The 26,042-nt window shown below is 46.4% G+C and overlaps 1 protein-coding gene and 1 long non-coding RNA gene across 3 annotated transcripts in view; one reads left to right on the top strand and one right to left on the bottom strand.

Annotated features, from left to right (window-relative positions):
* Window positions 1-26,042, bottom strand: part of Bean1 (brain expressed associated with NEDD4 1) — a 61,982-nt gene that overhangs the window by 24,595 nt on the left and 11,345 nt on the right. The window lies entirely within an intron of this gene.
* On the top strand, window positions 6,245-8,522 carry LOC121137897. The gene is made up of 2 exons (XR_005875163.1): window positions 6,245-7,149; window positions 8,438-8,522. It is a non-coding gene; the product is annotated as an uncharacterized LOC121137897 (long non-coding RNA).

Genomic DNA, 26,042 nt, shown 5'->3' with positions numbered 1-26,042 from the left:
TAGCCACCATCTTAGTGAGTACCACTGAATTCTTCTAGCTTGCTGAGGCCAGAGGTGCAGGTGTCCCTGTCATAGACAAGGGGGATGACCATGCTCAGTGCTGGAAGAGTCCATCCCACAGCTTGCTAGTTACTCTGTTGCTGAGCTAAACTAGAAGTGTGGCTCCCAAGTCCAGACGTCCCTCTCTAGCATCCCTGGTCCTCGGTGGGAGCCTCTCCTGAGGTGTATTCCTAACCTCTGGGCAACAGTGGGACACAGATTCTCAGACTTATTGGACCTCAGGGGTATGGCAAGCATGGTGGGAAGTCAGATCATTCCTAGGCCCTGCTCTGAGAGGGGTTTCCACTTGTATGCCCACAGCCCACGTTAGGTGCACCTGTTGCTTAGGATTGTATGAGGTTTCCAGGCCTTGCATTCTATAACCCTTTGTGTCCTCATGTTCAGCAACCAGGCTAGGTATAACAAAGGTGCCTAATATGTGTATGGTGTGAATGGATCCAGACTTGAGACCAGATGGGAGAATGCCAGGGAGGGTTTGAGTTGCTTTGGAGACACAAGGCTTCTGTTTCGGGTGGTAAACAAGTGGAGTTTGAACGGTGACCTGCCCAGGTAGCTGCAAAAAGGCTTTTTATCCCATGTGAGGGTCTCTACATCTGTAAAGAGAAGCCTTCCCGCCAGCCTGGTTCCAGAGCCACATCAGTCCCAAATAAACACACAGGAGGCTATATTAATTATGAAGCTGTTGGCCTTGCTTGTTTCTTACTGGCTAGCTCTGACTTAAGTATTTACCCCATAATTGTTAATCTAAGTATTTCTCTTAACCGGAGAAATTTCCGGGCTTCCTACCCCATGGTGGTTATATCTTGACTTCCTATGTTTCTCCTACCCAGAGTTCTCCTGGACTCCTAGTCTCACTTATCTTGCTTCCCTATTGGCCAACAGTGTTTTATTGACATATACACAGGACTTCCCCAACATACATCCTCCATTCAATGGTGTCTGCTTTTCTCTTCAAATTCCTCCCTAGCATTTGTCCTAAAGCCCCACCACACTCAGTCCTCAGCAAGGACAGGTGGGTAAAGGAGGAATTTCGGAGCCTCACTGGCACTAGGACATGCTGGGCAGCAGTTTTGGTCCACGCTGGGGGCTTCTGCAGTGCATTGGTCAGCAGCAGCAGGGGGTGTGTCACTGGTACCCATGCCTGATACTCACACTTTGATTGCTGAAGGCCAGTTTAAAAAACTTCCCTGGTGGGATGTGTACCCCATGGTCGTAGCTAGGTATGCATGCTTCTCTTTGGTTCCCATTTGTGTGTGTGTGTGTGTGTGTGCACACAGGTGTGTAGGGTGCATGCATGTGGAAACTGAGGTCGATGTCCAGAATCATCATCTATCACTCTTCTACTTTATTGAAGCAGGGCTTCTCAATCAAACCCAGAGCTCACTGATATGGCTTGTTTTAGTAGCCAGCGTATACTCTGGGGATTCCCTGTCTCTAACTTCCAAGGCTGGAATTATATGGCCACCCCACCTGCCCCGCTATAATATGGGTTCTGAGGATCCAAACTCCAGGCCCTAAGCTTGTGTGGCAAGTGTTTTAACCACTAGGTCATCTCTTCAGCACACAGACACACTTCTTGATGCTCTGACATGAGAATGCTGATATAAATTGATTCCTGGGATTCTGTGAGGACAAACACAGGGCAGTTTTCAGAGGCCCTACTATGTGTAAGCTCAGTGCTAAGATCTCACTTCATCTTTGAAGTTATGTTCATCCAGGTCCTCCCATTTAACACAAGGACATCGAGACTCAAAGATACTGGATAATATGTCACATGCCAATATGTAACTGAGGCAGGCTGCCTCTGGGCTATGGTTCCCTCACTAAGTCAGGAGATGGAAGCTGAGGGTGGGATTTACAGTAATAGGAAAGGGGTAAGAACTGAGTTATGAAAGTCTGTGAGTAAGTTAATTCTCACTGGGATTAAGTCTGTATAAATATGAGGTAGCTTTGGTAAGATACATTTGGTAAGCCCTAGAAAAATCACTAATATGGTGGGGAATCTTTTAAATGGATCAAAATATTACACCCAAAATATGTAGTTTTAGCAAAAAGTAGAAATGGAAGGGGAAAAGAAATGAGACACACAGAAAGAAAGTAAAATGACATGCATAAATACAGCTGTATCAATTGTCATGCTGAATGTGATCTGATTAAGCAACCCAGAGGCAAAGACTCTCAGTCTGGGCAAAAACCATAACTATGTTATTGTCTGTAGGCATCTCATTTGGGAAACAGACCTTAGAGTGTAAGAATGGAAAAATATATACTATGAAAACATAATTATAAGATGGCTGGAGAGTCTGTAATAACTAAGAAAAGGAAATAAAAGGGATACTTTATAATAAAATGGTTATCTACCAGGAAGCCACAAAAGCTATGAACATATATTCACTTAACAAGAGAGTCCCAAAATACATTAAGCAAAGATGAAAATGCTGAGAGGCAATAGACACAGTACAACAAGAGTTGGAACTTCAACACCCCATTTTCTATAAAATTAGGGAGAAGCCAGGTGTAGTGGCACAGACCTATAATCTCAGGACTTGAGAAGTAATGACAGAGAATCATAAGTTCAAGGCCGGCCTCTCACAAACTAGTGAATGAGCCAGCTAAGCAACAAACAACTAAGCAGAAGACAAAAAGCAAATAAAAAACTCAAACAAAATTATAAACTGTTTAGACCTAACATACACCCACTGAACACTCCACCTGACAGAACATGCATTCTTCTCTAGCACAGTGGAACGTTCTCCAGAATGGTCCATATGCTAGGCTGTAAGATGAGCTCCAATTTATTTAAAATGATGGAAATTGTACAAACTATGTCCTTTGATTACACGATTAGAAGTGAATAACACAAAGAAATTTGTGAAAATAATATATATGTAGAAGTTAGGCAACACATCAAGAAATAAACAACAAATCAGAGTGAAAGACACAGGGAAATTCAATCATGTTGAGATGAGTTAGAATGAAAACCAGCATATCAGACTCTGTGAGTTGATGCTTATGTAGTGGTTAAGGGATGTTTACAGCTTTAAGTGCCTATATACCTTTTAAAAAGATCTCAAGTCAACAAATAGTTTCTGATGGGGGATGTCTTTCTGTATATATGTTTCTCTTATTGGTTGATGCCAATAGAGGCAGGAAGATAGGCAGGACTAAGAGATGAGAGAATTCTGGGAAGGGTAGGCAGAGAGAGACCTCAAAGAGTTGCCATGTAGTGGAGGAAGGAGTAACAGGTCCGAACCCTTCTCTGGCAAGATAAGACCAGTGGAAATATTTACATTAATAGAAATGGGCTAACAATTAAGACAGAGCTAGCCAATAAGAAGCCCTAGCCATCGGCTAACAGTTTAATAATAGTTTTCATGTGTTTATTTGGGACTGGAGGGCAGCGGGACCTGGTGGGACAAGGAAACTCCAGCAACAAGTTTCTACCTTAGAATCCTGAGAAGAGAAGAATAAACTGAAGTCTGTGTAAGAAGGAAGGAAAAAAGATTAGAATGGAAATTTGTGAAATTAGAGACAAAAAACACAATAGAGAAAGTCAGAGAGGCCATACTTTCTTTCTTTTTTAAAGATGAACAACACAGAAGAGTCTTAAGGTAGAATGGCCATGGAAGGGGGGCTAGAAGGAGAAGGTTCAAAAATACTAAAAATCAGAAATAAAAGAGGGGACATTACTACAGATCCTACATAAATACATTTACCAAAGAATATTAGGAACAATTAAATGCCAGAAAATTGGATATCTTGCATGCTCAAGTCAAGCCCACTGTCTCTTCCTCTATTTTCTTGCTGCCTATTGATCTGGATATACAACACTCAGCTCCCTCTCAATACCATGTTTGCCCGCACACGGCCACACTTCCCACCACAAGGATAATGTACTAAACCTCTGAATTGTAAGCCAGCCCCAATTAAATGTTTTTCTTTATAAGGGTTTCCATGATCCAAATAAATGGCACTAGAAAAAAAATCACGAGGTAACCCAGACCCAGAAAGACAAACGTGGTATGTACTCACTCATAAATGGGTACTAGATGTAAGGCAAAGAAAAACCAGGCTATAATCCTCAGCCCCAGAGAAACCAGGTAACAAGGAGGACCCTAAGAGGGATGCATGGATCTCCCTGGGAAGAGGAAATAGATGAGATGTCCTGGGTAAACTGGGGGCAGGGAATGAGTAGAGGAAAGGGGATGGGGGGATGGGAACATGAGGGATCAGGATAGTTGAGTTGTGGTCAGGATAGAGCAGGAGAGTGATGGGAGGAGATGTCTTGATAGAAGGGGCTATTGTGGGATTAGGGAGAAACCTGGTGCCAGGGAGGCTCCCAGGAACCCACAAGGATGACCCCAGCTAAGACTCTTAGCAATAGTGGAGAGGGTGCCTGAACTGGTCTCCTGTAATCACACTGGTGACTGCCCTAGTTGTCATCATAGAGCCTTCATCCAATACCTGATGGAAGCAGATGCAGAAATCCACAGCTGAACTCCGGGAGTCCAGCTGAAGAGAGGATAGAGGGATTGTGTGATCAAGGTTGGGGGTCAAGATCATGGTGGGGAAACTAGCAAGGGAGCCGGCATGGGACGGACCTTCGCCTTCTGCATCTGGGTGATGATTGTTTGGCTTAGTCTTTTATGGGGCTTCTAGCAGTGGGAGCAGGACCTGTTCCTGATGCATGAGCTGACTCTTTGGAACCTATTTCCTATGGTGGGATGTCTTGTTCAGCCTTGATGCCATGCTTTGCTGATTCCCACCTAAGAAGAGATGGAGGAGAAGTGGATGGGAGGGCACAGGGGGAGGGGGGGAGGAGAGAGGAAAAACTGTGGTCAGTATGTAAAATAATAAAAAAATGATGACAAAAAGAGTTGCCATAATTATGGTGTTTCTTCACAGAAATAGAACACTAATACAGAGACCCTTGAAAACAATAGAAAGAAGGAAGGAAGGAAGGAGGGAGGGAGGGAAGGAAAGAAGGGTGTGTCTAAATGCAAATCAGCCACAGTTTGATGGGCTTCACAATCACTTGGATGGCTCTAATCAGTGGGGTAGATAACACCAAGTGCTGCAGAGGAATGAGAATCGTATAAACTGCTCACAGGACTGTATATGCTCTTGGCTTTTTTCTAAAAGCGCTCTGGTCCTTCCCAAGTGACTAAACATGATCTCAGATGAACAGGCTACCTCCTCCTTGGCATATGCCAGGAAAATGGAAACCCTCAGAGACTGCCAAATTGGAGATCCAGTGGTATTAATGGTAGATGTGGGACCTTTGGGAGGTGGGGCCTCATGTGAGATCTGTAGGTCACTGAGATACATCATCCAGAAAGACTGAGAGTTTCTCGTGGAGTCTCTCACTTTCTGCTCTGATTAGAGATGTGTGCACCAACACACATTCCCCGCCACTGTCGCTCACGTCATGAGGTGGGGCAGCCAAGGAGTGGCTGAGGCTATTTGTACTTGGAACTGTCAAAACTGTAAGCTAGAGGAACCTCTTATTTTATAACATTAGTTGCTTCATACACATAAACAAGGCAGCTTGACTTTACCCAGACACACAGCCTATAAAGCATGTGCTGTCTGCAAATGACTCTTATCACGATCTCCGAATGTCTCACTTACTCTTGTTTATTTATTGTGATATCGTGTCTTTGGGCTCCTTGGCCACCTTACTAGTTTGTCAGCCCCTTGAAGACAGACTTCCTATCTGTCTTGCCTGACTCACTGAATCTGCAGCACCTGGTCAGATGCCAGACACATAATAGATGCTCATTAAATATCTGCAGGATGACTGAATGAACTGCAGTGGACTTGGTTGGCTCTCTGTTCTCTATTAGGCTAGAATCCAGGTTCTCTTCTATTTAACAGCTTGAATTTTAGATGAAGTGCCAGCTTCTCATTGTTACTGTCAGCTAACATTGTTTTTTGTTTTCCTTAAGATGCAGATGAAAGATAAAACTCCCCATCCACCCACTCACTACCATTCCAGAGGGATCATTTTAAATTGTGTTGTCTGATCTCAACTTAGAGCTCATCTGTAGCATGCCTTCCACTGTTTCTTGTCTATGCCAGTGATAGGCACTACTAATCGATCACGATTCTTCTTCCTGTTTGGCAGTCTTAGCATCCTTTCCAACGCAGCACTCCATGCAATGAGGAGCTGCCTAGAGCTGGTCATGAAATTTAACTTCTGGCCATCCGTCACTCAGTGTGACACAATATACCATGCTGCCCCTCCCAAACCAGTGGCTATGTTCTTGCTCTCACTTTCATAGTCAAGGGTAGGGACTGTGGCGTGTGAGGTGTAAACTACCGGGGAACTCCCAGTGTGGCTCTGAACCCAGATGTGGGGAGGGTTGGAAACACACTGGTCACGCCCTGATCTAAAGCAGGTGTCCGTGATACGAGAAAGCGGTTACTGTCAGGGCTGCAGGTGCCGAGACTGTAAATAGAGGGTTTGTGCGAGTGTGTTCTGTTCAGTGTTATGAACCAACTGTCAACAAGGTGTCAGCCCCACCGGGCACCTTGAAGATGTCCCCCACCCCTCCACCTTCCACAGCAGGAGATGAGAGCCATGCCTGTCTCATTACCGGTGGGGTGGGAGATGGCATCATCTCCCAGGCCTGCAGATGAAGCCAGTTGGCGCCAGTGTCTCCTGTATGGCTGGCTGGGAAATTAATCTCCCCGTCACCATCACCCACAGAGGAGGTTCTGCTTTAAATTATGGGAGCAACTCTCGCATTTTCCCAATGCAGGGTTATTTTATCAAGAAGATAAATTTGACTGCAGAGCAACAACATGACAGCCCCCTTCAAACCTCTGCCTCCCTGTCCCCTTCACCAGCTGCGGCAAGGACAGAGGAAGAAGTCAGCTTTGTCTCAGCCCCTGACTTCTTGTCCAGGCAACTTCTCCAAAGGTGCCCGTGATCAAATCAACGCCACCTCCCCATGTACACAATACCCGATCTGTCGCCACCAGTCCCTCAGAGCCGGCAGGAATGGCAGCTGTTTCCTGAGTACCTCCTGTGTGGCTCCACCAGATCATCTCCTTTCATTCAATGATGGGATTCCCAGGCAAGAGGTAAGGAAACAGCCACAGGGAGGTCAAGGAATTTCCACAACATCACAGAGTACCACACACAAGCATCCGGGTCAGTGGGAAGCTAAAGCCCCCTTGCTCTACATTCAGATGAAGGTCTGTGGATACTAAGTGCTGGATCCTTGGTTTCTTGAGAAAGGAAAATCCCTCCTAAAATGATTCCTGGATTCTTCTGGGCTACTTTAGGTGTTGTCAGGCCGTGGCCCAGGCTTACTCAGGCTGAGTTAGCAGAGCATTGCTGGTGAATCACCAGTTTCCAAGGTGGGGGGAGCATGTGGCTCAGGCAGGTCCACACGGAGGACTGGGCCATGATCCACTGCTCTGTGGATGTTCTACCTCTGGATTGGTCCCAGAACATCTGGAGATACCCTGGACTGCACAGCGGGACCTTGGGATGACTTGCAATTGCCGATCATGTGACGCTCTCATGGGATGAGCATGTGCTACGTGCAAGCAGGGCACTTGGGAAGAGGCTGCTGCCTCTGATACTGGAGGGAGGTAGCATCCACATAAGCATGGAGCTAGGGACGCAGGATGCTGAGCACAGTCTCCCACACCATGCAGGGCAGAGCACAGACCTTGGCTCAGGTTGATGGAGTCGATGCCACAGCCTACCACTGCAGAGTTTCTTGGCTCCACCTACCTGCTCTCTGATTGAGCTTCGGAGACGTCGCTAGGATTGTCCTATTCTATAGAGGGGGTTCCGGGGCCCCACAGGGTTGGGGTGGTACCTGGATCCGTAGGCCACTAGTGTGTCAAGCAGAAGCCAAATCTGGGTGGATGATCCAGGTATGGGCTGGGAGTCGTATTAACTCAGAAGGCACTAAACGATCTGTGTGGGTGTGATTGCCACCCCATTTACAAAGTAGGACACTTCATTTTAGGAGCTGAGGTGCCATGCTTAAGATCATATACCCAGTGTGTACATGTCTGGGATCTAAAGATTCCAGGCTTGTCTGGCAGCTCATGGAGCAGTGCGGTACAGAACAGGCACTGTTTTGGGTGGCTTTTCCCCCAGAGCTTTACCTGCTGGGGTTTTGGGCTCCAAAGCAACAGTAATGAGAGGTAGTGACCTTTAAGGGGCAGGGCTCACTGGACAGGTCACGGAACACCATCCTTAGGAGGTGTTAATGTTGGTCTCGGAGCAAGTTGGTCTTATGGGAGGGGGTTATAGAATTGTTATGAAAGAATTAATGTGGCTCCAAGTCCCCCTCTCTCACTCCCTTCTTCCCTGTTTCTCCCCCCTTTCTCTCCCTCCCCACCTTGCAAGACTCGTAGTGGAAGCCACACCACTGCCATGCTTCTATACCTCCAAAACCAGGAACCAAAATAAATGTCTTTTATTTATAAACTAACCATCCTCAGGCATTGGTTTTGCAACAAATAGACTAAGATACCAGGAAAAGAGAGCACAATGAGTGGGAAATGGGGGGGGCAGTAGCACATGTGCTAATCTGGCTCCAATAACTCACTGTGTGACTTTGGACATTATCCTCTCTGGGCCTGCTGTCTGTCTGGAACTGTTCTCCCTGCAGGGTAGGTAGGTGAAGGGTGTTAAGTTGGCAGAGAGGGGGAAGACAACCATGAAGGGTGCTCATTAGATTCGAGCTCTTGTTAAGCAGCGAGGGCAAGGCTGGCTCCAGTTTGGAGAGTTCAGGCTGGGCAGGGACGCTGTAGCAGACCACTGCTGCTAAATCCTTTCTGGGTACATCTGGCCACCCAAGGGGATCCTGCTCATAGCCCCAAGCTATCTGAAACTTGGGGCTGTGGGGAAGGTGCAGAGGCACTGGGTGCTGAGTCAGTGTTTTTCACCATCCCCCCTGCCTGTTCTCCCGGAGATGCTGGTGAGAGAAAGAAGGGGAGGAAACAAGGGCACAGATCTGACTGATGGTTCCTGTCACAAAAATTCTTAAGACATTTGTCACAGGTGCACTTCCTGGGAAGTCTGGACTCAGCAGGGTAGACCTTCACGTAGAAGTGGACAGGGCAGCCATGCGGTCAGTGGAAGGGATGAGGGAGCGTGACACAGGCACCATCTTCCTCCATTTCCCATTGACAGGTCCCAGGTCTAAAGGACAGAGCTTATTGACCTGGACCCTTTTACATCTCCTCCCCCGTGTCTTGAGCGGCATCTCAGCTCAATTACTGATACCCAGCCATGGAACAGATATTTCAGGATATTGACGCAAGTATGACAGAGGTCTGGGCAATTCAGAAACTTCTCAAGGACATAAAGGGTAACATGCAGAACAAGAGGAGAGGTGGGAGGGGCATGGGCAGATCACAGAGAGCTCAGGGAGGAGTGGGAGTGTTGCCTTGGACCACAGGGTGAGTTAAGGCTACCTGCTGTTCAGAATTCTTCTTACAGTGGGGGATGTACCTCTAGAGGAAGCCTACTAATGCCATAACAAGATGTGTCTGTGATGTCAGGAGGGGGGCAGATTATGGTAGAATAAAGTATAAAGTTGTCTACCTATTCACTGATTCTCCATTAATTGACCCAACTAACAACTTATCTATCCTCCCAGCATCTACTTAGTAATCCACTTATCTGTCCATCAATTTACCCATCATCCATCCATTTATCAATCTATCCATGCATAAACACATTCCTTCACCCTTTGCTAATCTACCCATCCACTCATTAATCATTCATCCACCCACTTATATCTGACGCAGGACATCTTTCTGTATGCTGTGAATATATGTTTCTCTTATTGGTTGATGAATAAAACTGTTTTGGCCAATGGGCAGGCAGGATTTAGCCAGGTGGGAAATCCAAAGAGGGAGAGAGAAAGGTAGTAGGCAGAGTCAAGGAAATGCCATGTAGCTGCCAAGGAAGCAAGAGACCTGGACAACACCAGTCAGCCAAGACTACATAGAGATACACAGGTTATAGAAATGGGTTAATGATTAAGAGAGAGCTAGCTAGTAAGATACCTAAGCCACTGGCCAAACAGTTTATAACTAATATAAGCTGCTGGGTGTTTATTTGGGACTAAAGGGCTGTGGGATCAGACGGAACAGAAACTTCCATCTACATATATCTATCCATCAGTCCATCTACCTAACCATCATTTACTCATTCATCTGTCCACCATCCATTTATGTATCTACTCATCCATTCATTTACCTACCCATTTACCAATATTTATCCATATAGCCATCCACCCACTCACCTACCCATGTATTATCCATTCACTCATGCATTCTCTCACCAAAACTCACCAAGTGCTTATGCCATACACATGCTAGGATTGCAACATAACTATGAATCAGACCAAAATGAACCTCTCAAACTGGACAGCAATAGATTCCCAAACAGATGTCCTGGCAGAGGAGGAGATTCGATGTGTCATGGAGTTTCCAGGTCCCACTTCAGCAGAACAACTTTGCTCCCATCTGGTCTACAAGTCAGAGTTAACCAGAGACCACTCCACTGCCAAGCAGAAGGTTTCCAACCACCATGTTCAAATATAACTGGGAAAATATACGTGACCACCCACAAGCATAAGCTCAGAGTGATTTATTCTACTATTTAGACACATCCTGCCTCTCAAACAAACACACTAAAATGAGCTCAGATGTCTCTCCATATACCTCAATTCCATTTCTTTGTCACTTGGTAATATTTTATTTCTGGCTTGCAGAAATATTTATTCACTGGCTGGAAGTCCACGGAGCCACTTTCCCTGTTTCTGAGGCAGCTGCTATTACAGAGCGAGCTGTGGTAAAGGATACACTTGTCTAGAACGTACATCTGCTCTCAGTTTCCTGCTAGCCTCATCACTGGCCTCCAGTGCCTCCCCCTTCTCCTTCATCTCCCTCTAGAGTTGGCCCTACATTTCTTCTCTTTTTCACAGTACTGAGGATTGAACCCAGGGCCTTATGCACTCTCCCCCTGAGCTACATCTCCAGCCCTGAGAAACCAGGTTCCTGTAACACTGGTAGAGCCCCCGTGTATGCAGCGTAAGTGTGGCACTGGGTGGAGAAGCATCTGTAGGGATAGGAGTGAGGGGACTGGGTGGACCCACCCATCAGCCAGGGGATTAGCCCCAACCTTCCAACTTGCATCATGAGAATTATAATCATGACAGAAAGATGACCACTTACTTTAACATGGAATTTGCAGGAGCTTATAAATATTTAATCCATCAAATGTTAAATTTGCAAATGCGGCAGATGACCACCAGCTGTCTCACGGGGAGGGGGAGCCAGGGAGGATTACTGATGACTATGTGCAGGCCATGTCATCCACAGACTTCTGTACTGCACAGGTCTCAGTCCTGGAACAAGCCCAGAGCTGTGATGGCTAAGGTTTCCTCAAGTCCTGTCTTCTTGGAATCTCACTGCAGCCTCCCGCCTCAGAGCCCAGACTGAGGCAACTGATTTAGGAAGCAGCTTCATCAAAGGTGTGTCACTGCAGGTCCTGCCCATCCATCCTGTCCAATCTGTTCCTTTACATTGCTGTGACAAAATACTCTGACTACGAGAACTAAGGGAGGAAAACATTTATTTCATCTTAGCATCCCAGATCATAACCCATTACTGAGGTAAGATGTGGCAGTAACTGGAGGCAGGAGACTGAGGCAGAAACCACTGCTTGCTGGTTCACTCACAGGCTTATGCTTAGCTAGCTTTCCTGTAGAGTACAGAATTACCTGCCTAGGGATCATGCTACCTATAGCGGGCTGCCTCCCATCAATTAATAATTAAGACAATCCCCCACAGACATGCCTACAGACCGGGCTGATCTAGACAATTCCTCAAATGACTATATACTCTGTGAAGTTGATAATTAAAGCTAACTAGGACAGAAACTCAATGCAAAATATATTCAGGATATGAATATCATAAAATCATTGTTTTCCCCAAAGAGCTGACACACAGGAAAAAAATCTCATTTGTAGATTTTTGGCACATGTGCCTATGATCCTAACATTCAGGAGACAGAGACTAGAGAACCAGTTCAAGATCATCCTCTGCCACACAATGAGTTTGAGGCCAGCTCTCCTAGGTGACGCACTGTCACAAACAAACAAAAGAAAAATGAAATGCAACAAAACAAAAGACCATGGGAACTACACAACTGATTCCTTTTGCCCTTTTTGCCTTGGCCCCCAGGACACTCAGAGATACTCCTGCAACTGACTTCAACGTGAAGAGAAACTGGTCTTTCCTTATCTTTCTTGTGCTATGTAATTAGCATTATGTAAGAAAGAAAATCATTTCTGTGAGTCAGGTTTAGGGTCTGTGTAGATCACCACTACATTATCTGCTATTGCAGAGGAGAATAATCACATTGGCATGGGGGTATTGCCTATCTCCGCTCCCACCAAAACTTAAAAGGTCAAAATCTTTAGGGAGTCCTGCAGGTGATAAATAAAGTGATTAAAACCCTTGGTTATTGACATTGACTGTCTACACACCTTAATGTCCTCATCTCTCAAGCAAGGTAATTATGTCTAAAGGCATTTCTGTGAATTGCACAAGACCACGTAAGTAGATTACATGAAACTCCATAAATGCAACCACAAAGGCTGGGCACAACTGTCAGGATGCCATTTCAATCCCACTTGAGCAAAGAACAGTGAGTATCTGTGGAGTTCTTGCCTGGGATTGCTTCCCACAGTCCCTCACCATCTCTGTCAGCCTTAATGGGGCAGGTTGTGAAAGCTAGCAGCTTCCCTGCTACTGGGATAAAAGGAAGTACAGTTTACTTAGAATGCCATTATTTAAGCAGTGGTCTCAGTGGTGGATAACCAGGGCTAGCTGCTATACTAGCCTCATGTTGTGGCCCTGAATGCAGCAAAAATGGGTTAGTGGGCTAGCTGGCAACTGAACGGGGAGTCAGCTTCAAGGACCTGTGTCTTAATTAGGGTTTCTATTGCTATGAAGAGACACCGTGACCACACAACTCTTATAAAGGAAGACATTTAATTGGGGCTAGCTTATAGTTTCAGAGGTCTATTTCATTGTCATGGTAGAAGCATGGTGGCCTTCAGGAAGATATGATGCTGGGGAAATGAGCTGAGAGTTCTACATCTTGATCTACAGGCAACAGGGAGTGAACCGAGTCACACACTGGCTAAGGCCTGAGCATATGAGACCTCAAAACCCACCTCCACAGTGACATGCTTCCTCCAACAAGGGCACAGTACTCCAACGAGGCCACACCTCCTACTAGTGCCACTCGCTATAGGCAACATATTCAAACACATGAGTCTATGGGGGCCATTTCTATTCAAAGCACCACAGCTTGAGAGGCCCTCCACATCTCCTGGGGTTGACTACTGCCTGGGATCAGGTGGAGTAGAACCTGGATCTCTCAGGCTGATACAGTCTTTACTTCTGTGCAAAGAATTGTAAGCTTGCTGAGAACTGAAAACAAGGGCAGTGGGGAGTCAGCGTTTTCCCTAGGCCTCATACTATGAAGTCACCAGCAGAGAAGGTAAATAAGCTTTACCATCTTGAAGCACTGGAGTATAACCTCTGACTATTTTTTGGATGAACACTAAGCCATGCAGATACCTGACAACTATAATGAAGGAAATCTTAAAACTACAACCAAGAAAGAAAAATCCAAGTAGAAACATCAGCAACTACATGTTGCCCTAGAAACTGATTTTTATAGCCTTAGTTCAAACCATGTCCTAAACAACTGGGCAAACTACAGCTCCTATGGCATAAAAAAAGTAAAATTACATAGTTACTATATTACCTAAAATGTTCAGTGGTCAACAAACACACAAAAAGAAATAGGAAAACATGAGGTACAGTCAGAAAATATCAAATAAAAACTAAACAAAAAGCAGTCAATAAAAGCCGACTGTGAGTGTCTTTAGATCTTAGACAAAAACTTTGAAGCAATTATTGATAAGTGTATGCCAATAAAGAAGTTATGTTTAGAGGGTGTAACGAAAGCATGGTTGCAGTTCTCCAAGGAGTAGAGAATCTTGGTAAACCACAGTAGAGAGCCGGATGCAGCCAGGCAAAGTAATGGAAACCCGCAATCCCAGGGCTTGGGAATTGAAGCCAGGAGGACCAAGAGTTTAATGCCATCCGCACTGTTCCAATTTTCTACCACTGTGACAAAACACTCTACTCAAAAGAAATTTAGGGATGAAATGGTTCATTTCAGGTTAAAGGTTATAGTTCATCACTGAGGGAGGTCAGAGTAGGAACTCAAGAAAGAACTTGAAGCAGAAACCAGAGGAATGCTGTTTGCTTTCTTACAAGCTCAGACTTAGCTTGCTTTCTTATACAGTCCAGGTCTACTTGCCAAGAGAATGGTGCTTCCCACAGTGGGCTGGGTCCTCCTACATCAGTTAACAATATAATCTGCCGGCCGGGCGGTGGTGGCGGACGCCTTTAATCCCAGCACTCGGGAGGCAGAGGCAGGCGGATCTCTGTGAGTTCGAGGCCGGGCTGGACCGACAACCTCCAAAACAATACAGAGAAACCCTGTCTCGTAAAACAAAACAAAAAACAAAAAACAAAACAAAACAAAACAAAAACCAATGTAATCTGCCACAGATAAACCCATTTGCCAATCTGATCTGAGTATTTTCCTCAATTAGAACTCCCTTCTCAGATGACTTTAGGTTGTGTCAGGTTGACAGGTAAAGCTAACTAGGGCACTCAGCTTCATGGTTCAAAGTCAGCCAGGGATACATGAAACCTTGTCTTTTTTTTTTTTTTTAAGCCAAATGGAACTGAAAAGACAATGGTAAGAAACCATTAGAGGAACTCCTCAGCAGTGCCAAAGAAATGGTAAACTCGAAAACAAATCAACAGAATGCCATTCAATGTGAGAGCAGAGGAGGGATGGGAGGGATGGAAGGAGGGAGGGAAGGAGAGAGGGGGGAGAGACGGAAAGAGGGGGAGGGGGAGAGAGAGGGAGGGAGGAACAGAGCCTCAGAAACTTACATCAAATTTTCCCCAATTTGGCAATGTGCTCTACATAGCCAAGAAACTCAGCAAATCCCAAGTAGAATAAACATGAAGACATCCACACTTCAACACATCAGTCGCACTACTGAAGGCCAAAGACAGAGAAAACATGAAACCACATATGGGGGAAACCAGGATGACTGATGGTTAACAGCTAATAAGAAACTACCCCAGGCAGTGGAATGGCACAGTCAAGCTAATCATTAAATAAGAGCGCTGTATTAGCAAAACTCCCTCAAAACTGAAAACAGACAAAAGAACGTCCAGATAAACAAAAGCAAGAGGCTTTGCTGATGGCAGACTTGTGCAAGAGACACTAGCCCTGAGGAGGAAGTGACATCGGGGGTTAGCCTGAGTCCACAGGAAGGCGGAGACGCAAACTTCTGGCCAGGCTGAATGTACAGGAAATTAGACAAGATTTTGTAAGTGTCTTCTTTTTCATTTATTCTTTTAAAAATCCTTTATTGGTGTGTATGTCTGTGTGTCTGTGTGTAAGTAAGCAGATGGAGGCCAGAAGCAGGTACTTTGCAAGTGCTCTAACCCATCAGCAAAGCCGTCTCCTCAGCCCCCTCTCCTCTTCCTCTAGCTTCTTTAAAGACATAAGGTTGTATAACTATTAAATTATGATGCCATTTTGATATGTTCACATCATATGCGGTAAATATGATAAAAACACAAAAATGGGGGAAGATGCGTTAGATCAAGGTTTCCCTATTTTACTGGACTGAGTTATTACTATTCTGAAATAGATTGTGATACAGAAAGAGACATGTATAACCCTCAGAACAATTACTAACAGAATTTTTTAAAACCCCAGAAGAATATAGCCAGTGAATTAAATATGTTTACTTCATGGCAAAGATGTACAGGAGGAACACACAGACAAGGAACATGAGACAAAAGGAAACACAAATTAAAATGCCCTGAGCTAGTGCATTATTTACGCTTTTGTTAGTTTGTGTTTGTAAATATATATGGATGGGTTAATTACTTAAGCAACAGAGAGTGGCAGAGTAAATAAAAAGGCAAGATGAACTATACACTGACCAAAAGAAACACATTTTAGTTAGGCTTGAAAACAAACAGATGGAAATAAAAGAATAGGAGAAGGAACACCATGTAAGCGGTGGGCATAATTTTTGTTTGTTTGTTTGATTTTTGAGATGGTTTCTCTGTGCAGTAGCCCTGTCCTGGAATTTGCTCTGGCCTTGAACTCAGAACAGATCCTCCTGCCTCTGCCTCCCGAGTGCTGGGATTGAAGGCGTGCACCACACACCAGAATGGCATGATTTTTTTAAAACATATTTGTATTTAATTAATCTATTCTCTCTGTGTGTGCACGCATACATATACCACAGCACCATGCGGAGGTCAGAGGACAGCCTGTGGGAATAGGTTCCCTCCCTCCACCACGTAGGTTCCAGGAGTGGGACACAGTTTGTGAGGCGCAAGAGACTCTACTCACCGAGCCACATCATTGGCTTTAGCTGACATAATTATGCTAATTTCAGATAAAATTCAATTTAAGGCAAGAAATATTACTGGAGACAAGGACATTTCCTAGTGCCAGATCAGTAAATAAGGAAGCTATCACTGTACTGAACAATGGGTATCCCCAAAACATGTGAGAGAGTATCGGAATGAAAAGTCATGGGGACTTCAATGCCACAGCCTCAATAAGTGGTACAACAGCTATCTAGAAACTCAGCAAGGATCAGAAGGCTTGAAGCACACTAGCAACCAGCTTGTCGTAACTGATACTCAAAGAACACTTTACCCATGGAAGACTGCAGCTCTCTTCAAGCACATGCGGGCCACTCTTTGGGATGTGTGGGTCACAGCATAAATGGCAATACATTCAGAAAGATTGAAATGTATAACATGTGCTGTTTGCCAATAGTGTAATTAAAGTGGACATGGAAAGATACATGGCCCACTATCGCCTCCAACCCCTGTACACCTTTACACATGGGTAGGAATTATAGCTCCCACAGTTGCTGCCCCTACTGTCCTGACCTGGAATAGCGCTCTGAGATATCTGGGTTTGGAACACATTAAAAGTGACAAAATTTTGTCTCCTTATTCACAGGAGTTCCCCCAGTAACCACATACAGGTTAATAGTGTACTGAAGGTAGGAAGAGAAGTAGGCCAGCCCAAGTTACAGAGCAAGATCAAAAGTCATGGGTTCAAATCCTGCCCCTGCCTCTGGTCAGTGGTGGCCACTGAGCTCTTTCAGCCTCTTGCCTCATCTCTAAAATTGGAGCAGTGCCCTCTGATATAAGCTAATCAAGACACATTGATTAACAGGGTGCCTGGCTCATGACAGGTACTCAAAATATGGAATTAAACCTTAAAACCTAAAGATATTTCCCAGATGCAGCTCTATATGTGAATGGTTATCAAGCATGGTGGCACACACCTTTAGTCTCAGCACTCAGTAGGCAGAGGCAGGTGGATCTCTGAGCTTGAGGCTAGCCTGGTCTACAGAGTGAGTTCCGGGACAGCAGGGCTACACAGAGAAACCCTGATTTGAAACAACATCCACTGTAGCAAAACCAAACCAAAGTATATTGAGGGGCAAAACCATAACACTTGAAGAGGAAAAGATCCATGGATACCTTCATGACTTCAGATCCTCCAAGTAGAACACAAAAGTTTCTATTAAAAATGTACAATGAGTCTGTATTGAAGTAAAGAACTCCCATGGGGGTTGGGGCTACATAGGATGGTGAGGGGGTTGAAGGATTTGTCCAGGGATTGAGGTGCAAACAGGGTCAGGGTCACATCTGAAGTGGGTAGGAATGCTGAAAAAAAGACTTCTCAATACATCCCATCATTAACAATATGCCCCCAAGGGCCCTCAGAACACCTCTCTGAGCTGTGTGTCTTCTGGTTAACAGATCCTGGTACACAAAACAATCCTTACCCTCATCTTCACAGAGTCATCCTTTTTCTATGATTAGCTTTTCACCCTAACAGGCTTGTTCTTCGCTGGATACACAAGCGATTAGTCATGCCAACCATTACAGCTGCTCAAAGTCAAACAGCACTAACAGCCGAGCACATCTGTGATGATGCAGGAAAACCGATTTTAAAACCTAGGCCTCGTGTTCATCGAGAGAACCCAAGACAACCTCTCTTCAAATGATAAGCAAAAGGCCCACAGGAATCCTTTTCAGAAGGAAATATGCAGTCCTCCCTCAGCCACAGCTGACAGGAAGTATGTGCTGTTTACCCAGAGTGTCTCTGAATGATGGCTCACACCATCAGTGCCTCTGGGACCTCCCTCAATGTTGACTGTGTCTCTTTCAACTCCACTCGTGCAGCTGAAAGGCACGTTCCTGTTACTAACAAACTGACAAACAGACCCTCGTTTGGTCTTTATATGTCTTTGCATTCTCATTTACAGCGAAGCCAATGCCAAGCGGGAAAGAGGGAAGGTGCTGTGTGCCCCTTTGTCCTGAATGCGCTTTATCAACTTGCTGAACCCTGGCATTTGTGAGAAGACAATTGTGTACAGCTGGGCCTTTCATTTCTTAACCCCCAGTTTAGGAGCTAAGATGGAACAAACCCTGACATGGGAAGGACAGCTTAACGTTTACCGAGCCAGGCTGGGAGCATGAGTCTCCCCTTCTACTTACCTCCGGGGGTTTTTCTTAACACTCGGTATAATTTATATTTTAAAAGAACTTAAAGAACACCTGCCAGGTTTCTGAAGACACGAATTCAGTTGTAAATTATGCACTGTTTGGGCCACCGATAGTCGTGTTGTTGTCGATAATTGGATTTTACGCTTGGCAGAGAGGCTGGCACATCACCACTGCAGGTACAATTGATCATCTCCCTCCTCCACGACACCACTGCCCCCACGGCTGACAGTGTGCTGCTGACACACTATGCATGTGTAATGGCCACGTGTCCTCTAATGTCCTCAGAATGTCAGGGTCACTGTAAATATTTTAAAGTATTGGGGATCCCTCTTTACGTTGAAAAGTGGGAGGGCTCTGCAAAAGCATAAATTATGTCGTGAGTGCTCTCTTAAATGTCCTTATACATGTATTTACTGAAGTCTGAAATGTCAGTAACAATAGATGAAACCTCTTTTACAACATTGCTATGAGACTTAAAGTGCTCAAGATGGCTTTCACGTTTGCAGAACTTTATTCTTGGAACTGCAGTGATAAAATTCTCTGTTCCTAAGGAGAACAAAAAGATTTCATAATCTCAAGTTCTGATAATATATGCATAAAACTAAACACTTATGTATATGAAAATTAACCTGTTTTTTATGGATGAAAAAGTGGATATGCTCTCTTAACCCAAAGATACCATGGTGAAAATCAGAGGCAATCCCCAGGCTGGAAGATTTTGCAATCATATGTCTAGCTGATTAGTCATTCACAATATATAAAGAGTGCTTAGAAATCAGCAATGAAAGCACACCATAGAAAAATGTGCAAAAGACTCGAGACATCCTTTAAAAAGAGAGTGTTCAAAGTACTCTACTAAGTCACTAGAAATTCAAACTAAAACCACCAAAAGCAATCTGTTTCCAACTTGAATGGCTAAGTTGAAAAAGTTAGACTACACCCACTGTTGTCAGTGTATACCGTGGTCAGAAATCTCAGATTTGCTAGTGAGAGGCCAAGTTGGAATAGCCACTTTGGAAGTGTTTAGCTTTTACCTATGAAAGCTAAGCATGTGTATATCCTACTATCCAAGCTCCCACTCCTAGGTGGGTGCCTTTTCTATATGTTCTGGAACTGGGTAGAATAGTGTGATAAACATGAACACCTACTCAAACAAACTAACCAAAATTTAAAATCCAGCTCTTGTAGTTGCACTGGCTGCACTCTGAATGCTCAGGATAAACAACCCCAAGTAGGCTTGGGGCTGTTTTCACTGGACAATGAAGATAGAGACCATTTTCATTTCTGAAGGATGTTCTCTTGGACATAACTGTACTAAGATAACCACAGCATGGTCATTCATTCATCATCTCAAATTGGAGAATACATAGATGCTCAGTAGAGTAGAACAGATAAGTTGCTTGTGGTGTATTTCCACAAAGGATTACTATATGGTCGTGAGAAAGTGTGATTGACAATTGTATTCAATAAGGTAGGTAGAGTGTACAACACAATATTGAAAAAAGAACATATTGTATGATCCCAATAACGTTTGTGGTCATTGTGGTCACCACTGGCACAGGACAGTGAGTGGAGAAGCACATGAAGGAGTTCTGGGCGCAGGCATGACTGTGTCCCCAGCAGGAGCATGCTCAGTTTGTGGGAGTACTTAAGTTGTACCCTGGTGACGGTGCACCTTTCTGTAAGCACATCCAAGTCAATGGAATGCTACAAACCAGCTTTCACAGAAGAAAAGAAAGGAAAGCCAGCAGGTACGAGAAAAACGGAGGGAAGGGGACAGAAAGGAAGGAGAAAGGGATGATTGAGAAGAAAGAGCAGGGAAGGAGGGAGGCAGCGAAGAGGAAAGGGAGAAAAACAAAAGAGAGGAAGACAGAAGGAAGAAAGGGTCTCAGAGTTGTAGTTCATCAGTTTCCACGATGTAAATACTTCCACCATGGAGATTTTTAAGCTACCAATAGTTTAACCATTTGCTCACGAAACCCCTAAATATGTTAATTTATTGGTTCTTGTTGCCTGATATTTCTGCTTAAAAAAGAAAGGAAGGAAGGAAGGGAGGGAGGGAAGAAGGGAGGGAGGGAGGGAGGGAGGGAGGGAGGGAGGGAGGGAGGGAGGGAGGGAGGGAGGGAGGGAGGGAGGGAGAGAGAGAAAGAGGAGAAAAAAGGATCCCTGGAGACTGGGGGTAGGAGAGGCTCAGTGCTCCCTGCAGATGTGTGTACTCTGCTGCCTGAAGTTTGAAGAGAGATGAGGGCTGCTACAGTCAGGAGCTGAAGGTAGGCTTCTCGGACTGTCTCTTGAAGCAGCTCTGCCCCAGTCTCCCTGCCAAAGGAGTCTGGTCTTGTCCTAGACTCAGAGTTGGGGGCTCTGCTGGGGCACTTTCTCAGTTTCCATGCAGCAGGATACTGAAGGGGCAGCCACTCACATGCTCTGTGACCTGATCCAGCTGCTTCTCTCCACTCGGTTTCCTTAAGTGTGGTCAGAGGGTTGGCACAGAGCCCCAGGAGGGACAGGTCCTGCAGAGGGCTTATATCTAGCTGACATCACAAGGCTAGGGGAGCTGGTGGGGGCAGGGACTCCTGATGACAGCCTGTCGAAAGTGAAGGACAGTCCTGTGCTAAGCTGGGGCTGCCGGGAAGGGAGGGGCAGTCTCAGGAGGGCCCTGCAGGGAAGTCTGAGTGTAGGACTGTGGGATTGAGAGTTAGGGAGAATCAACCTTATTGAGCACACTCTGTGTGTTCACCAAAACCTCCAGTCACACTGGAAACTGGACCCAATTATCTCATTTCACAAGAGGCTAAGCAGAGGTTCAGATGAGTTAACTAGGTTTGCTCCTGTGTTGACTGAGCCTGGCTCCTTCAGATCTTGGTGCTACCACTGCATTTGGACCCACCCACTGCCCTTAGGCCCTTCCTGCAGAAGACCTTTTCTGCCATCCAGGGATACAGGGCCAGGAGGCTAGGTGGGGGGTGAGGGTGAGGGGTGAGAAGTAGGGGTGAGGGGTGAGAAGTGGGGGTGAGAGGTGGGGGGTGAGAGGCAGGGGTGAGAGGTGCGAAGTAGGGGTGAGGGTGAGGGTGAGGCGTATGGAGGGTGCTGAGCAGGATGAGTTTCTGAAAACGCTCAGAGGGAGGAGCCCTCAAGTTTCAGGGAAGAGGGGTGGGTTCTCTAGAGAGCAGCCTCTAGAAGCTGATGGTCTGGGGACTCAGAAGGGGCTCAGGGTCTCTGGGCGGGTGGGTTTTCCCACCAGGACCTGCTGTCTGGTTTCTGAAGCAGACAGGCTGCTCATTTCTGTGGTGGCGTCACAGAGGACGACCAGCCCCTCCCGAGGCCTGGGCACAGTTCCAGGCGAGGCAGAGCTGAGTGTCGGGGTGGCTACCTCATGGGAGCCCTTGGCAGAGGAGCAGCAGTGTGCTTACTCATTCCTGGGATGGAGAGCACGCCATCCTCTTCACGAACGCGGCTTTGGGTGACAACTCCAGGGATCATACTGCTCTGGGCAAGACCACTAGATGTGGCAATCATTGTGTCCTCCACCGACGCAGTGCTCACTCGAGTTCCTTCTCTTCCTCACCGTCCCACACTTGTCCCGCCAGCGACCTCATCCAGCTTCTCTGAACTAAGCAGCCAGCACCCATACACTGACAGCTCCCCAATTTACCGCTCCACCCCAGACTCACCCCTGAACGCCAGGCTCATACGTCTGCCTGCTTCTCCGTCTGCCTGCTTCTCCACCCTGGTGTCTACACAGCATCTCAGACACAGTGTGCCTTCAAGTCTGGCTCAGCCAGTTCGCCAGCTGTGTCAGGAGTTCCCCTAGGTCAGCAAACGGCAGACCGGTCCTTCCACACGCTCAGCCCCAAGCAGGGCCGCTAGTGAGTCCTTCCCATCCACTCCGTGTCCCAACGGCTCACTTTCCAGTCTATTTCTGCTGTTAATCTCCTTGTCCTACACCCTGTCATTACCCCCGGGCTACTTCTTCACCTCCTGACTCTCCTTTGTCCCCCTCCAGCCTCTGCTGCCATACCAGGGTGATCAAATTTTTTCTCAGTTTATAATCCTCCAAAGATTCCCAGGCAGCACAAGCCGAAGTCCGACCATGGCCCAGGCCGGGCATCATCTGGCTGATATGGTAACTCTGGTACCTTCCCTATGTCCTTTGGGCCCACAGTCCTTCCTGTGCCAGAATAAGCCAACCCTGCTCCTGAATTCTCCTACCCAGAGCTCTCTTCCACAAGACACCTGCATGACTCAGCCTGCCCGAATCACCTCTAACAATGTCGATATTTTTGACAGGTTTATGTGTTCAGGTGTTTTGCCTGCATGTGTCTGTGTACTAATTGCTTGCATGCCTGTGGAGGCCAGAAGAGGCCATGGGATCCCTTGGAGTTGGAAATTGCAGTTGGTGGTTACCATGTAGATTTAGGGTTCTCTAAGAGCAATACGTGTTCTTAATTGCTAAGCCATCTCTCCAGCCTCAGCATCATCTTCTTAACCCTTTATCTGCCACCTCCTCCTGCATATTTGCTTCAATACCACCCCATGCAGTACACACACACACACACACACACACACACACACACACACACTGCTTATGTGAGTGTGAGTGTGTGCACATGTGTACACATGCCAGAGGTGAACCCTGGGTGCCTCCTCTATCTCTATCTCATTTTTTAAGGTAAGGTGACTCACTCAACTTGGAGCTCATTGATTGGCTGGCCAGTAGACTCTGGAGATTTTTCCCCCCTGTTCTAGGATTACAAGCCCATGCCATCACACCTAGCTTTTTTTTTTTTTTTTTTTTTTTACAAGACAGGGTTTCTCTGTATTGTTTTGGAGGCTGTCAGTCCAGCCCGGCTTTGAACTCACAGAGATCCGCCTGCCTCTGCCTCCCGAGTGCTGGGATTAAAGGCGTGTGTCACCACCGCCTGGCCTGCTTTTTTTTTTAATGTGGGAAAAAAATGGGTTCCACCATGTATGTTGCTCCAGCTGTGGCTTAGTTAAAACTGAGACCTGATCACCCCTACTCACGTCTGACCCCACCGTCATCTAGCTAGCTGTAGCACCTTGACTAATTCTTTTTCCTCTTTGAGACTCGGTTTCCTCATGTGCGGAATGGGCACATTGGCCCTTCTTTGTAAAGCTTCATCAAGGAAGCGAGGGGGCCACAGGAAATACAGATCCTAAGGCCTTCTGAGGGTTTTCCAAGCTACCTCTTTGGGTCCTCACACAGCCCTCTACATGCATACCTTTATGACTCCCATGTTACGGGTGAGGAAACTGAGGCCCAGAGGTAAACACCTGGCCAAAGTCCCTCCTCTTGATACCTTACTTCCCCCAGTGATGGACAAAGATCTTTGGGTAAGCAGCATGTGCTTAGAGTGGCTCTTTGGGAAAGAGGACCATAATTAGTTAGTGCTGTGTGCCCTGGATGTAGAAATGGTAGATTGCTGAGTGAGCTCCATTCTTTCCCCTTCTTGCCCTCAAACCCTTCCTTTTGTTGACAGTGGCAGAGGTAACTGTGAAAAGAAACAAAGAACCGCTGTACTGTGAGTGTCCCCCAAAGGCCCACGTGTTGATGTGACGTGGTAAAACCCTTGAGAGGTCGGCCTAGCAGGAGGGAGTCAGGTCATCAGGGCTACACGCTTGAAGAGGATATTGGGAATTCAAGTGTTTCCTTGCTATCATGAGGCAAATAGGTTTCCCCTATCACGCACTTTTTGCTAAGATGTTGTGCCTCCTCATAGACCCCAAAGCATCATGACCAACTGACCATGGGCTAAAACCTCCAAATCATGAGCCAAATAGCCTTGTCCTCCTTCTAAGTTAATAATCTCAGGTATTTTGTCACAGCAACAGAAAGCCAACACATGGTTCAAATCCCAGATTTACCCCTAGAGGCCCTCCTTCTGTTTCCCCATCTCCATCATTAGAGATATGGCTAATACTGAGATAGGCAGAGCGATGGTTTCCTGAGTATCTTTTCCAAGATACCAAGCTCAAGTCTACCTGTGGCCCCTAAAATCTGAGCAGCAAACTGTAAGACTCTACATTGTCCATTCCATAGATGAGCAAACTGAGTGTTTGGGAAGATGAGTAGTTTTCCCCTGGCTCACACAGCTGGCAAATATCTGCGCTAGGATGATCGCATACTGCAACCCAACATTACTCTTGCTCCGAGGGGGACCACAGGCATAGGAGGCCTTGCCAGGTTGTGATCCTGGCCAGGCCTTGGACAGCCATCACGAACCTGACGGTGGTGTGCCTACATGACTTCTCCACAGATTGTGTGCTATGCCTCCCCCTCCTTCATTTCGTTTTGCTACATGTTTAGTCTTTTATCCTCCCCTCCCCTCCCCTCAAAAAAACTCCTCTTTCAGATTTGTCCCCAGAGGCTATAAGAAAGCAGCCTTCCCTCACCACACAGGCAGCTACATGGTGCTGCCATCTGCTAGATGACAATGAAGAGGCTATGTAGCATCTGTGCTTAGAGCTTGGGTCCCCAGGGAGTTCTGGGCTGTTCTGCCCAGCAGAGGCCAGATGGAACTGCTTCCCCCTGCCCCCTAGCCTTCCTGAGGAACACCAGCCCTCCTCCACACTCAGAGCTCCAGGCCAGGCCTCTGCAGGCTGGGAAAGGCTCACACACATGACTTCAAGCAGAGGAACCCCCTTTCCTCTTCCAGCCACATGGCCAGGGAGCTTCCAGGCTTCCCTGACAGGGCTCCCTGTCTCCTCTTTCTTCTTCTCACTGCCTTTCTGCCCGTCTTCTCAACTTCCCAATGGGGCTGCTGCTGAGAGGTGTCCCACAAGGGACAGAGACAAGCTAAGGTATCTTAAGATGAGATGGGGTTGGGAGGCAATAGACCTGCAGCTCAACCCTTTATGGCTAATGTCTGCCCACCTCCCAGAAGGCCAGAGAAGCATGCCACATGCCCAGTGTCCAAAGGTGCTAGCGGATCTGTTTTCAGGGATGGCATGGCACCATCCTGCCACCTTGCCCTCTGCCCCAGGCACTCATGAGCCGAACACGCTCTTGCAAGCCTCACAAACTCTGACTGCCGGATGGAGGCTGCTCCCCGCTTCACTGGCATTCCCTCAGTATTCTAGGAGTTAGCCTCTGCCGCTGTGACTGTGTGAGAGAGCTGTGCTCAGCCTAGGACAGCACAGACTCGTGGTAGAAACTTAAGCAAACCTTTGGGAGGGGAGGTGTTGTCATCAAGTGAGTGTGGCCACCAAGGTGTCAGGTGGTCATCTTTTGAAAATGTCACCTCAACACACAT

Source organism: Mesocricetus auratus, unplaced genomic scaffold, assembly GCF_017639785.1.
Source record: "Mesocricetus auratus isolate SY011 unplaced genomic scaffold, BCM_Maur_2.0 Super-Scaffold_100714, whole genome shotgun sequence".
Taxonomy (NCBI): Eukaryota; Metazoa; Chordata; class Mammalia; order Rodentia; family Cricetidae; genus Mesocricetus; species Mesocricetus auratus.
Note: the sequence above shows the minus strand (reverse complement) of the source record. Positions and strands in the feature narration are given on the sequence as shown.